Source organism: Rattus norvegicus, chromosome 3 (assembly GCF_036323735.1).
Source record: "Rattus norvegicus strain BN/NHsdMcwi chromosome 3, GRCr8, whole genome shotgun sequence".
NCBI lineage: Eukaryota > Metazoa > Chordata > Mammalia > Rodentia > Muridae > Rattus > Rattus norvegicus.
In genome coordinates, this window is record NC_086021.1 from 183,934,655 (window position 1) to 183,947,965 (window position 13,311).

General features: G+C 42.3%; 1 pseudogene; it reads left to right on the forward strand.

The window, feature by feature from the left end:
- Positions 1–5,550: 5,550 nt before the first annotated feature.
- On the forward strand, positions 5,551–6,010 carry Stmnl-ps3 (stathmin like, pseudogene 3; annotated as a pseudogene).
- Positions 6,011–13,311: the final 7,301 nt, after the last annotated feature.

Consider the following 13,311-nt stretch of genomic DNA (forward strand, 5'->3'; position numbering starts at 1 on the left):
TCTTATAAAGGCATTTTCTTAATTGAGGTCCCCTCCTCTCAGATGACTTTAACCTATGTCAGTTGACATAAAACTATCCAGCACAGTGACTAAGACAGAGTGTACGCCATGTTTCCTGTGTGGTATTTTTTGCTTGTTTATTTAGTTTGGGTATTTTTCTTTTGTCTTTCACTGTTCAGGATTATGATTTCTTTTTTATTTTGTTTATTTTGGGGTAGGGAAGGGAGACAGGGAGAATCTGGAAGGCCTTGGGGGAAAGCAAAGGATATCATCAAACTGTATCACAGAACAAATTATTTAGAAAGCCGATACATGAACTGCAGAGCTCCAGCTCCCCCTCCATCCCTCCAAATCCAATCCCTCAGTTCCATCTCTCCACAGCAGACCACTTCCCTCCCTCCCCTTCTCCCATCTCCAGTGGGCCACACAGGCCCTCCCCTCCTACCCCGTCAACCCCTACTCATTGCTTTATTCCACTTGCCAGCCACTACAGGCATGGGAACCCACAGTGAGCAGGGAAGCAGGTAAGTTCATTTCAGATCTTTACCTATCCCTTCTGTCCTCCAAATCTGATGCCCTATTCTCACTTCCAGTCCTGTAGCAGACTTTCTGCCTCCCCCTCCTCTGTGTCCCCATCTCTACTGGATCATGCAAATCTTCTCCAACTTCCCTCCCCTCACCCCACTATCACCATCCCATCTGTGCAAGATCCTCAGACAAGAGTAGCCAGTGAAGCCCTCCATGTCCTAGAGTCTCATTCCCAGCTCTACTACTCCTCACTCTCTGTCCCTGTTCCCAGGGAAACGAGCAGATCCCGATGTAACACCTTTCTTTCCTCCCTCCTGTGGATCTTCTCAGCCCCGTCCTAGCTCATATCCATTCCTAAGTGTCAGCTCACAATACCTAGAAACACACTTTACCTGGAACCCTCCCAGTGGACACACCTATCAGGAGTTCAAAAGGATCCCCTACCAGGCAACATATAGTCACCACACATTCCTAAGAACCCGAGAGAGCAAAAGAAACCAAAGAACACAAACAGCCACCCAACAAAGACAAGAGTAGCGCCTAGAATTACAACCATCCCAAACCTAGATGCCAAGACACCAGCATCAAAACACAATCAGTAACAGCCTGGGCAATATGTCTCTGCTAGAGCCCAGTAACCCTACAACAGTAGGGCCTTGAGAAAGGCATCATAGCTGAAATAGAAGACAGAGACCTCAAAACAGCCTTCATGAATGTGATAGATATCATTAAGGAGGAAATGAAGACATCCCTTGAAGAAATCAATGAAATCATAAACAGTGGAAGGAAATGAATGAAACAGTTCAGGACCTGAAAGTGGAGAGAGAATCAAGAAAACCTAAACTGAGACAAACCTGGGAGTGAGAGACTTAGGAACTCAAAGGGGAAGCTCAAACAAAAGCCTCACCAACAGCATAATAGAGACTGGAGAGAGACTCTAAGGCATAGATGACACAATAGAGGAAATGGATACCTTAGTTGAAGAAAATATTAAATCTAAAAAAAAAATTCTGGCACAAAATATCCAAGAAATCTGGGATCCTATGAAAAGATCAAATTTAAGAATATATAGGAATAGGAGAAGAGGAAGAAATGCAGGTCAAAGGAACAGAAAATATTCTCAACAAAATCATAGAAGGAAATTTCCCTAACCTAAAGAAGGAGATGACTGTTAAGGTCCATGAAGCACACAGAGCACCAGATAGACTAGACTAGAAAAGGGAAGTCCTTCCAGTACATAACAGTAAAAACTTTACCCATAGCGAACAAAGGAAAAATGTAAAGGCTGAAAGAGAAAGAGACAAAGTAACAAAGGCAGGCCTATTAGAGTAACACCTAATTTCTCAGTGGAAACTCTAGGAACCAAAAGAGTCTGGACAGATGTTCTGCAGACTCTAAGAGATCATAGATGCCAGGACAGACTACTATACCCAACAAAACTTTCAGTTGCAATATATGGAGAAAAGACATTCAATGATAAAATCAGATTTAAGCCATATATATTAACAGAAGGTGCTAGAAGGAAAACTCCAACTTAAGGAGGTTAACCATCCCCAAGAAAACACAATGAATAAATAATCTTAGACCAGCAAATCAAAAGAGGAAACACACACACACACACTCACACACACACACACACACACTCACACACACACACAAAACCACATACAGACACACACCACACTCAGACACACATATCACAGCACACACCACACACACATACACAGATACACCACATACACCCACACACCACACATATACCCACATCACACATACACACACACATATCATACACTACACATACATACTGCTACCACCACACTACCACACATACACACATACCATATACAGACTTACACACCACACACAGATATACATGTCACACACCACACCACATACCACCACACACACATACACACACACACACACACACACACACGCACACACACACACACACACCTACCACATACAATACCACACCACACTGTACATACCATTCACAGGTGACAGAAACAAAAGACTAAGAGGAATAAACAGACCCTGCTCATCGATATCTTTCAGCATCAATGGTCTCATTTCCCCACAAAAAAAAGACACAGAGAATACAAGGGATGTGAAAACAGGGCCCATCCTTATGCTGAAGACAAGAAACACACCATAACATCAAGGATATACATCACCTTAGAGCAAATGCTTGGAAAAAGATATTCCAAGCAAACAGACCTAAGAAATAAGCTGCTATAGTCATTTTAATAAACAAAATCAACTTCAAGCCAAAACTAATAGAGATAGGGAAGGAACTACATAGTCATGAAAGGAAAACACTCAAGAGTATTGTAATTCTAAACACAAATGCACCAAACACAAGGATATCCAGCTTCATAAAAGAAACTAATCCAGCTTAACTCTCACACTGACCTTCACACCCTGATAGTGGGAGAATTCAATACCCTACTCTTGTCATCCACTCAGAAAAGTAAATGGAGTAGTGCTGGTGTCAACGACCCCATGAACCCAGTGGTTATAACTAATACTTACAGAACACTTTAAGCAAACCCTTAAGAGTGTACCTTCTCAGCACCTCTAGAACTTTCTCTAAAACTGATCACAGACTATGATGCGAAGCAAGTCTCAACATATTAAAAAAAATTAAAGTAATATCCTGCATCCTATCTGACCAGGACAGATTAAAACTAGAGTTCTACAACAACAGAAACGACAGAAAGCTTACAGACTTGTGGACATTGAATGGTTTTCTATTGAACAAAAAAATAGGCCAAGACAGAAATTAAGAAATTAGTCTTTCTAATTGGGTGGCTGTATATGTATGGGCCACATGTGGGGCAGGCTCTGAATGGGTGTTCCTTCTGCCTCTGTTTTAATCTTTGCCTCCCTATTCCCTGCCAAGGGTATTCTTGTTCCCCTTTTAAAGAAGGAGTGAAGCATTCGCATTTTGATCATCCGTCTTAAGTTTCATGTGTTCTGTGCATCTAGGGTAATTCAAGCATTTGGGCTAATATCAACTTATCAATGAGTGCATACCATGTGTGTTTTTCTGTGATTGGGTTACCTCACTCAGGATGATATTTTCCAGTTCCCTCCATTTGCCTATGAATTTCATAAAGTCATTGTTTTTGATAGCTGAGTAATATTCCATTGTGTAGATGTACCACATTTTCTGTATCCATTCCTCTGTTGAAGGGCATCTGGGTTCTTTCCAGCTTCTGGCTATTATAAATTAGGCTGCTATGAACATAGTGGAGCATGTGTCTTTTTTATATGTTGGGGCATCTTTTGGGTCTATGCCCAAGAGAGGTATAGCTGGATCCTCAGGTAGTTCAATGTCCAATTTTCTGAGGGACCTCCAGACTAATTTCCAGAATGGTTGTACCAGTCTGCAATTCCACCAACAATGGAGGAGTGTTCCTCTTTCTCCACATCCTTGCCAGCATTTGCTGTCACCTGAGTTTTTGATCTTAGCCATTCTCACTGGTGTGAGGTGAAATCTCAGGATTGTTTTGATTTGCATTTCCCTTATGAGTAAAGATGTTGAACATTTCTTTAGGTGTTTCTCAGCCATTCGGCATTCCTCAGCTGTGAATTCTTTGTTTAGCTCTGAACCCCATTTTTTTATTTTTTATTTTTTTTAAATAAAAAATTTTTTTTTTATTAACTTGAGTATTTCTTATTTACATTTCGAGTGTTATTCCCTTTCCCAGTTTCTGGGCCAACATCCCCCTAATCCCTCCCCCTCCCCTTCTTTAAGGGTGTTCCCCTCCCCATCCTCCCCCCATTGCCGCTCTCCCCCCAACAATCACGTTCACTGGGGGCTGAACCCCATTTTTTAATAGGGTTATTCGTCTCCCTGTGGTCTAACTTCTTGAGTTCTTAGTATATTTTGGATATAAGCCCTCTATCTGTTGTTGAATTGGTAAAGATCAGCCACCCAATTAGACAAGATGGATGAAGCAAAGAAGTCCAGGCCAACAGGAACTGGATGTAGATCTTTCCTGAGAGACACAGCCAGAATACAGCAAATACATAGGCGAATGCCAGCTGGAAACCACTGAACTGAGAATGGGACCCCTGTTGAAGGAATCAGAGAAAGGACTGGAAGAGCTCAAAGGGCTCGAGACCCCATATGAACAACAATACCAACCAACCAGAGCTTCCAGGGACTAAGCCACTACCCAAAGACTATACATGGACTGACCCTGGGCTCCAACCTCATAGGTAGCAATGAATTGCCTAGTAAGAGCACCAGTGGAAGGGGAAGTCCTTGGTCCTGCTAAGACTGAACCCCCAGTGAACGTGATTGATAGGGGGAGGGCAGTAATGGGGGGAGGATGGGGAGGGGAACACTTATATAGAAGGGGAGGGGAAGGGGTTAGGGGGATGTTGGCCCGGAAACCAGGAAAGGGAATAACAATCGAAATGTAAATAAGAAATACTCAAGTTAATAAAGAAAAAAAAAAAGAAAGAAATTAGTCTTTCTAGGATTGAATGAAAATGGACACACAATGTACCCAGACTTACGTGATGGAGGTGGTTCTGAGAGGCATGTCCAGAGCACTAAAGGCCTGTGTACAAAAACAGAAGACAGTTTATCTTAGTAACTTAGAAACATAAATGGAAGACCTAGAACAAAAGGAAGAAGTCAGAAACAAAATTAGATGGCAAAAAACAGTGAAGCTCAGAACTGAAATCAGTAAAATACCATCAACAACCACCACAAAAGTGCAAAGATCAAGGAAATGGAGTTCTTCTTTGAGAATACAATAAGATTGACAAACCCTTATTCAAATTAAGTAAAAGGCAAAGAGAAAAATAATATCCAAATTAACAAATTTAGAGATGAAAAGAGAGGCAAAGCAAAAGACACTGAAGAAATCCAGAGAATCATAAGGACATATTTAAAAACCTGTATTCTGAGAGTGTGGCCAGGTGGCTCAGACTGAGCAGGGCTTGCCTTGCCAATGGCCTGGGAAGAGTGCACAGGCTGTCTCTTGTCTTCTGTTCAACATGCGGTCTTCTGATAATCAGGTGAAAGAGCTGGAGAGGTGCTTCAGGTCAGGCCTTTGAGCTGATTTTCACCCCCCTCCATCAAAAGAATCTGTCCCCGATTTCCCCCTTTCCCACCCCAAAGAAGGAGGATCTTTCCCTGGAGGAAATTCAAAAGAAATTAGAAGCAGCAGAAGAAAGACGAACGTCTCATGAAGCAGAAGTCTTGAAGCAGCTTGCTGAGACGCGGGAGCGTGAAAAAGAAGTGCCCCAGAAAGCCACTGAGAAGAACAACAACTTCAGCAAAATGGCAAAGGAGAAACGGACCCACAAAAATCGAGGCTAATGAAGAGAACCGGGAGGTGCAATGGCTGCCGAGCTGGAGCGTTTGCGAGAGAAGGACAAGCGTGTTGAAGAGGTGCGGAAGAACGAAGACTCCAAAGACCCTGCAGAGAGCCCGAGGCTGATTGAGTTGTTCTGAGAACTGACTTTCTCCCCGACCCCTTCCTAAATATCCAAGGACTGTACTGGCCTGTGTCATTTACGTTTTCCTTCTTGATAAATATTGTAGAAGCTGATGTGGGACTGCACATGTAGATCCATACTCTGAGATGTTTTAGGTGCTCAAGCGGAGAAACTGAAAGTGTTTTGCTCTTTTTTTTTAAAAAAAGTGTTGGTCTTTCTAAAGTAGCTATTTTTTCTTGTTACATCTTTTCCACTTGGGCACACTCGTTGTGCTGGGTTAATGTACTGGATTGACTGTGGAAGATGTTTGTGAAAAGGATGTAGTGGCTTCTTCCAACTCATTAAATGCTGAATATCTGTTCACTTTGCCATCCCAATTCTGTCCCAATCTCACCAGAAGCTACTGTACTTGAATGTTTAATAAACTGCACAGTGCTGTTGGTGGGGGGGAGGGGACCTCAAAACCTATACTCTACCAAATTGAAAAATCAAAAGGAAATAAATATTTTTCTTGATGGATAGCACCTACTAAAATGAAATCAAGAGCAGATAAGCAACATAAACAGACATATAACCTCTAGTGAAATAGAAGCAATAATTAAAACCAAATCAAACTACAGCAAACAAAGAAACCCAGGGCCAAATACTTTTAGAGCAGAATTCTACTGTACTCTAAAAAAAGGAGTTAATGCCAACACTCCTCAAATCATCCCACAAAATAGAAACAAATACTTCCCAATTCATTTTATGAGGCCATAGTTACCCCGAACCAAACCACATAAAGACCCAACAAAGACCGAGAATCACAGATCAATTTTCCTAATGAACATAGACAAAAAAAAAAATCTCAACAAAATGCTTGCAAACTGCACCCGTGAACATCAAAAAGATCATACACCATGAACAAGCAGGCTTCATCTGAGAGACGCCAGCCAGCATGTTTCAACATGTGTAGGTTGTTGATAAACGTAACCCATCATATGAGCAACCCGAAAGATAAAAAACACAGCATCATCTCATTAGATGCAGAAAAGACCTTCGGCAAAAATCCAACACCCCTTCAAGATAGATGTCCTGGAGAGATTAGGGGTACAAGGGACAGATCTCAACAAAATAAAGGCACTTTACAGCAAGCCCATAGTCAATATCAACTTCAGTGGAAAGAGAAAGTAATTCCATTAAAATCAAGAACAGGACAAGTTCATCCAACCTCTCTATGTCTATTCCATGTAGTACTTGAAGTCTCAGCTAAAGAAACAAGACAGCTGAAGGTGTCTTACAAATTGGAAGTCAAAGTATTGCTATTTGAAGAGGATATAATAATATACACAACTTATCCTAAAAACTCCACCAGGGAATGGATAACAGCTGATAAACGCTTCCAGCAAAGTAGCTAGATACAAAATAAATGCACGAAAATCAGTAGCCCTTTTATATACAAATGACAAACAGGGAGAGAGAGAGAGAGAGAGAGAGAGAGAGAGAGAGAGAGAGAGAGAGAGAGAGAGAGAGAGAAATAAGAGAAATAACACCTTTCACCATAGCCTCAAATAACATAAAATATCTTGAGGTAACTCTAACCAAGCAAGTGAAAGACTTGTATGGTAAAAACTTTAGGACACTGAAGAAAAAAGTTGAAGAAGACATCAGAAGATGGAGAGGTCTTCCATGTTCCTGGATCATCGGGATTAATATAGTAAAAATGTCTGTTCTATCAAAAGCAATCTACTCAATGCAATCCCCATCGACCTAATTTTTCGAAGATCTTGAAAGGACAATTCTTAGCTTCATATGGACACATTAAAAATCCAGTAGAGGTAAAACCATCCTGGATTATAAAAGCATCACCCTGCTTGGGTTAAAGTTATACTCCAGAGTTAGAATACTAAAAACAGCATAGTGTTGACATAAAAACAGGCACTGGAATCAAAGTGAAGGCCCAGACATAAATCCACACACTTGTGGACACCTGATTTTTGATAAAGAGGTCAGAAACACACAATGGGAAAAGGAGAGCATCTTCAATAAACGGTGCTAGATGTCCGCACACAGAAGAATGAAAATAGATCCATTCTTATCACCTTGCACAAAACTCAAGTTCAAGGTACAAAGACCTCAACATAAAACCAGATACACTGAACCTGACAGAAGAGAAAATACAGCATAACCTTGAACTCACTGACACAAGAAAAGACTTTCTGAACAGAACACAACACAGGCGCTAAAATCAACAATTAATAAATGGGACCTTACGAAGCTGAAAAGCTTCTGTGTAGCAAAGGACACCTTCATTTGGACAAAGCAGCAGCCTACAGGACAGGAAAAGAGTTTTACTGACTACACGCCCATTAAAGGGCTACTATCCAAAATATATAAAGAACTTTAAAAAAACTTGTAAATATCAAGAAAACAAATAACCCAATTTTAAAATGGGGTACAGATCTAAGCAGAGAATTCTTGAAAGAGGAAACTCAAATGGCTGAGAAGCACTTAAAGAAATGTTCAACATCCTTACTCATCAGGGAAATGCAAATAAAAAAATACCTTGATATTTCAACTTATGCCTGTCAGAATGGCTAAGATCAATGACACAAGTGCCAGCTCATTCTGGTGAGGATGTGGAGCAAAGGCAACATTCCTCTGTTATTGGTGAGTTTGTGAACTTACAGCCACTATGGGAATCAGTGTGGCCGTTCTTCAGGAATATGGGGCATTGGTCTACCTCAAAATCCAGCTATACAACTCCTAGATATAAATGGAAAGAACTCACTATCCTACCTCAGAGACATCTCCTCAACCATGGTCACTGTTGCTCTATTCACAATGGCCAGACATTGGAAACAACCTAGATGTCCCTCCACAGAATAGATAAAGAAAATTTAGCATATTTATTTACCCAGTAGATTAGTACCTGGCCCTTTTTAAAAAATGAAACAATGAAATTCACAGGTAGATAGCTGGAACTAGAAAAAAAAATCATCATGAGCGAGGTAACCCAGACTCAGAAAGAGAACTATGGTACTCGTTCGCTTATATGAGGATGTAGCTTTTGAGTCAATGATAAGTGACCTACTCTGTAAAACCACAGAAGGTAGGTATAGAGTAAGGGATATCAGATAGATCTCCTCGGGAAAGGGAAAAATAATAGATAGTTATGGATGGATGGGGGTGGTGGTTAGAATTGGAGGATCAAGTGGGGAATATTGAGAGAGACAGCTAAAATTAAGGGCGATTGGAGGGTTAGTTTGTAAACCTAAGACAGCAGAAACTCTCTAAGCTATATACATATATGAAGCCAATCCAAATGAAATTGCCAAATAGTGGGAGAGACAGAGCCCCAACTGGCCATCTCTTGTCATCAAATGAAGTTCCCAGTGATGGGATTGGGTTACTTTTAATTGAACCGTTGGCCAAACAGCCTGTTGTCAAGACTCTAGGTTGCTCTCCACAGACTGACTGCAAGACCCCATTGCAGAAGACAACATCTGTACAACTCACTGAACATGGAGAAGACAAGTTGTTGCCTACACAGGGTCCTCACCCCTATGTGCTAGTGTTCTTGGTACAGGAAGGCATTATGTACAATACTGAAAGTTATATAAATATCAAGCCAGCCACAAACCCTTTGATCTATGTGATGTCCTGCCTGCAAGATACACTGGAGCAATGGTAACACAAAGCTTGAGGGAGAAACCAACCAATATCCAATTTGACTTAAGGTGCACTCATAAGAGATGAAACCCATACCTGACAATTCTTGGGTAACCAAGATCCTGAGACTGAACAGTCCAGGGACCTGGGGTTAAACCAAATACTACTGTTCAAACACAAAACAAAACTAAATTAAAAATACTCAAACGGAACCATAAAATGACTCCTCATGGCATTCTTCTATGCTCATAGATCAGGACCCTGCTCAGAGAAGCTTCCTCCTGTAGCAATGGGAACAAATATAGAGACCCACAGTTAGTCAATATGCAGAGTGTGAGAGACCTTGCCTTAAATGGGATGTCTCCATTCAATCCTTCCCCTAAGGGTTCAGGGAATCCTGCAGAAGAAGAGGCAGAAAGGGTCTAAGAGCCTAAACCCAAGGCCCTCTAAATCGACATGGCTGATGCATGTTATGAACTCCGAGACAAGGCAGCATGCACAGGGCCTATGAAGGTCTGCCTCAGAAGGGGCCGTGGAGATGAAAGGGGCAGTGGACACATGCCCCATTCCCTAGCCCAGAATAATCTCTTAGTGATAACCACTTGCACATGAAAATTAGTTTTCTCCAAGGGAGTGTCGCTGGGGAATCTGCATGCCCAGAAGTTGATAGGCAGCGGAAAACAGGCTCAGTGGTATCCTTGGGTGTTACTTATATCATAATGTAGTGTCAGGACGTTTATTTAAAAAAAAGTTTACCTTATATATCTTCTCTCTTTTTCTGCTATGGGTCCTTTGTGTATGTATTATGGCTTCGAGTTTCCTGTTTGTATGGAGTCCCTCCCACAGTTTACAAAGTCTCTATTTCTTGTGCCTTCTCTTAGACACTTGCCTGTTTGTTTTGTCCAATTCTGCTGCTCCAGTTTTTGTTTTGTCTTATTATTTTATGGTATTAAGTTTTACTTCATTATTATCCCTTAGCAGCCTTGTGTTTTTTAATGAGATGGAAAGTGTATGTGGGGGCGGGGGGAGGTATGTATCTGGATGGGAGGGGCGGTGGGAGGAGCTGAGAGGAGTAGAGGGAAGGGAAACTGTAATCAGGATATATTAAGTGAGGGGAAAAAATCTATTTTCAATACAAGGGGGAAAGCCAATCAGTAAAATCAACAAATGAGCAAACAAATGATAAAATAAACGAGGAAATAAATAAAAACTTATGGCTGGATACCTACCCTTCCAAATCAGAGTGATATATCAGTTAGCCTTATAGAAATTATGATGTGGGGAGGGGAATGAGATAGGGGGCTTACAGACTGGAAACTGGCAAAGTGAATAACATTTGAAATGTAAATAAAAAATATCCATTAAAAAAAAGTGCATGCTGACAGGAGCCTGATACAGCTGTCTCCTGAGAGGCTTGCCACAGCATGGCAGATACAGAGGCAGATGCTTGAAGCCAACCATTGAACTGAGAATGGGGTCCCCATTGGAGGAGTTAAGAGAAAGGGTTTGCAACCCCATAAAAACAACATTATCAAACAACCAGAGCTCCCAGGGACTAAACCACCATCCAAAGAGTACACATGGACAGACCCATGGTTATAGCCGCATATGTAGCAGAGGATGGCCTTGTTGGGCACCAAAGGGAGGAGAGGCCCTTGGTCCTGCCAAGGCTGTACCCCCCAGTGTAGGGGAATTTCAGGGCGGGGAGGCGGGGAAGGCGTGGGTGGTTGGGTGGGGGAAAGGGAATAACATTTGAAATATAAATAAAAAGTATCCAATAAAAAAAGAAACTATGATGTATGAAATGATTTTTATTTATTTATTTATTTATTTTTGGTAGTGAGTTGTTTGCTTGACGAATATAAAGGAACTTCTATTAATGTAATAGAAGGACATGTAATTAGGTGTTTCTTCTCACGCTGCATGAGGTATTAGTGCAGACGTGCCTGTCTCCGTACTTCTTTTGCTTCTAAATGTGAAGCAAATGGATTTGGCCATGCTAACCACGGTGGAGAGCAACTTTTGAGCCTTCTGAATGGTGGTCATCAGGCTGTGACTGGGAAAGACTCCTCTGTGGCATCTGGGTCCTTTGCCTCCCACAGTGGCAGGCTTGTTATCAGTCTTCCTCAATTTCTGCCAGAGGCAAAATCAATGTCCTTTACCACCTAGCTTCCCAGACTTATCCATGGCTGTCTCAGCTCAGGAGTTGGTAGTTGTTATTCTGAGGCAGAGCTTGGTGAGCCCTAAAGGGAGACCCAGGCTGGCCTACCCTCCCCGTGGTGCTGTGTGCAACAGAGTAACAACTTTTATGTGGTGCTGTGTGCAACAGAGTAGCAACTTTGAACAGGACTGAGACTTCTCAGCTCCATCCTAAACAACTTTATTTGTGTTTTTGTAACCAGTAGGTATCAGGTGCCTGGATCCTACAGCAGGCATAATAAAGATTTGAGAAGGGAAAAAAGATGTCACTCCTCCCCTGCTTCAGGCCAACATCTGATTCTCAGACATCAGCAGGAGGAGGTGGCAAGGTGGCAGATGGGATCTGGTGCTTAGAGTCTTAGTGATCCTCCCAGGAGCTCCAGTTTGTCCCAGGGATCATGGGGCGCCCCTGCATGGTGTCCCAGAGTAACTTTGCTCTGCACGCTGTTTCCCAAGCACCAGCCCGCAGGCTGCCAACAGCTCCCTGAACCTTCAACAGCGCCATGCTAGGCCTAAGTTCTTGAGCAAAACTCTAAGCGTTTGATGCCTGGTGTGTTCCTTTCCAATTCTTCCCCCCTTGCAGGTCATGCTTGTCAGGAGGGAAACACTACATCACCCACAGGGTACCAGGCCATGTCTAGACACAGTGTTGCTGTCACAGTATGCGCCAGTAGCTACACCAGTAGAGGTGTAGATTGAGCTTTAGCATCCGGCAGTTCCCAGAAAAGATGTTCCCATGACAAAGAGGAGCTGGATTGCAGTATCCATGGTGATGAGCGAAGCCGTCCTGGTGTAAGGAGGCAAGCTTGTAGTCTGCCAATCACAGCCAAACGATTGTTCCACCCATTCTGGAGTGCCCAGGCTCCTCATCTACACAGAAGTCCAGTCTTCATTTACCAGTTCTCCTAGGAGGAAAAAGAGTCAGGAGGAAGGAAGGTAACTCAAAGGCTGTTTGCTGTTTTCCCATCACTTTACACAATTGACAATTACCCACTAGCTACTTACTGTCTCATTGCTGTGACAACACACCTGACGAAAGCAACTCCAGAAAGGGTATATTTTTGTCTCACAGTTTGAAGTGACAGTCCACTATAGTGGGACAGTCAAGGCAGTAGGAGCATGAGGCAGCTGGCGTTATAGGGTGCCTCTGCAGTCAGGACGTGGAGAGCAGCGAAGGTCAGCGTTCCTCTAGCTTTCTCCTTGTTATTTATTCATCTCACGCTCCGGCTTGTGGAATGGCGCTGTCCACATCCAGAATGACTCTTCTCACCACTGCTCACCAGTCTAGAAACTCCCTTATAGACACGCTCAAGTTTTGTTTCCTACATGATTCCAGAGCCTTTTCGGTTGACAATCAGTGGTAGCTATCAAACAGGAAGTAGACATGACTGACATATCAGACGACTGGGTGTAGCTCAAACTGTGCAGATCCATTCAGACAAGTATAGATAGGCAAGCTCTGGTTCT